We start from the raw sequence: 2,542 nt of genomic DNA on the forward strand, positions 1-2,542 counted from the left end.
CAAAAATCCACAAAGGATTTCTTGCAATTATAATTAAACATTTTTTGTCTTTATCACATTCTAATGAAAAAAGATGATTGATTTTCAAACCAGGGAATTGCCTTACATGTCAAACATCAAGACACATTTCTTTATTGAAAAAGACACTATCCAATGTATATTTGAATTAAAAAATTATGGATTTTTTCCCTTCTGGTCTTTCTTTATGAACCTTAGTCTTACTTTTTTTTATATATGCAAGACTTAATTATTTGATATAAGATAGAAGAGAGAAGCCAATTTACCTGCCATTAAAAAAAGCTTTAATTAGTTTCATCTTCGTCTCGCCCCTCTCCCTCACAGCAACAAGAATTCGACGTAAGGATTTATCATTTAATTCCATGGAATCAAAAATTAATTAATATTTTTCAGATCTCCCTTCTCTGTATGTATTTCCCTAGGAGCTTCAACTGTGAAATGGGCTGCTCTGGTATCAATCCCAAGAGAAATCGGAAGAAATTGTGCACTATGAATATAATTTTCCTTGATAACATAATCCATCTTATTATTTGAAGGAATAGTAAAATATATATAAATGTATATAAATATTATATACTGTAGTGAAGCATAGAATTAGAGGCAAACTGCTTGGGTTTGATCCTGTTTTTGTCAGTTGCTAGCTGTGTGACCCCTTTCACCTCCATTTTGTCATCATTATAATAATAATGAAAATAAATATATAAATATATATTTATATATATATTTATATATAAATATATATATAATAAAAATAACAACTCTATTGTACCAGTTACAGAATTAATAAGAGCTTAAATGAGTTAATAGAAGTAAGGCACTAACAGTGTGCCTGCTATATAGAAAAATACATTTTATTGTTACTATTTTAAGCAATGAATTCATTCTTATAAAATATCTGTTTTTGCATATGACTAATGGATTTCTATTAAGGCCAGGTTTTGGAAAGTTGCCATTTCCATGCATTATCTCATTTTAAAAACTAGAAAAAGGAACTGCTACTCCTACAGCAGATTTAAAATTCTATCACAGTTATTTGACTTGCCCCATTATTTAACTGATTTCATAGATAAAAGTACATTTCCTCTGATTACAAGAATTGTTATCAAGTGATGAATAATAATTTTATTGATTGAAATTTATTTCAGCCCAGTTGCCATTAGTATAAAAAGCATGACTGTATTTATTTATCATGTTTTATTTTGAAATGTATGTATATAACAGAAAGTAAAAAGACTTTTGGTAGATATTAGTATAAAAATGAGCAGATTTGTTGTTTAACCATCTGAGCAAATTTTTATATACTCCTAAAATGGGATTTGGAAATTTATTTCAGCCCAGTTGCCATTAGTATAAAAAGCATGACTGTATTTATTTATCATGTTTTATTTTGAAATGTATGTATATGACAGAAAGTAAAAAGACTTTTGGTAGATATTAGTATAAAAATGAGCAGATTTGTTGTTTAACCATCTGAGCAAATTTTTATATACTCCTAAAATGTTAATACATTTTGCAAAAGCCATAACAACATAATATTTTCATATGTAATTACAGGTAGATTAAAAAATATGCCATGTTACGTCTTGTTATATGTATTTAGTTTACATTTTTAATAATCTATTAATACTCCTAATTAAATGCTATCCAAATGTGGCTTCTTTTTTTGCCTAAATTTGATGATTTGCTGATGAAACATGTAGAGTTTAGGTAAAATGACCCAAACTAGTTTGTTTTCCTTAATCATGGAAATTGTAAAAGCAATGTTTGTGTAAATATAATGTAAAAATGAAGTTTTGGCTCTAAACCTCTAACTAAACAAAATTTTAATTTAGTTGGTCCAGAGAGATTAGATTATAACTTCTGTACATTTTGTGACACATAAACTCATTTAGTTAAAATACAATTTCAACTTGGATTTTTGAAATCACCATTCATTATATCTATATTGTACTTTATAAAATGCAAAGAATAACTAAGAGTAATCTACCACAAACAGAAATATGTCATTAGTAGGTATATGGGAAGTATTTTGAAATTATGCTTTCAAATATTAAAAGTACCATTGAATTTTAGATCATGTACAACAGAAATTACATCTTAAATTGTGCTTGAATCAATGTAAATAGGATCAAATAATGTATACTTTGACCTGGGAAAATTCACATTTCCTGGCTATTGGATAGAGTTTCTTGTCAATAGGGTAAATAGAAATTAATCTTGATGACATCTCAAAACTAAGCATGAAACTCAAGGGCTACACTTCAAGATTTTCTTCTGCTTTTTCTGGGAAATACAGCAAGACTGCACTGGCTACTAAGTAAATGATTGAACATCCAGGCTTACTATGATAGTCCAAATATAAGCACAATAGCTTGATGCTTAAAATCAGGTCAGTGGACTAAGAATTCTACATCTATACTATAACAGTGGATATTTTGTTGGATAAAGAATGACTTTGAAAAAAGAGAAATGGATTTATGTATCTAATTCTGGCCCAACTCTTAGTCAGGTCTTTATGTTACCT

The sequence above is a fragment of the Pan troglodytes genome, chromosome 15, assembly GCF_028858775.2.
Source record: "Pan troglodytes isolate AG18354 chromosome 15, NHGRI_mPanTro3-v2.0_pri, whole genome shotgun sequence".
In the NCBI taxonomy this organism is placed as follows: domain Eukaryota; kingdom Metazoa; phylum Chordata; class Mammalia; order Primates; family Hominidae; genus Pan; species Pan troglodytes.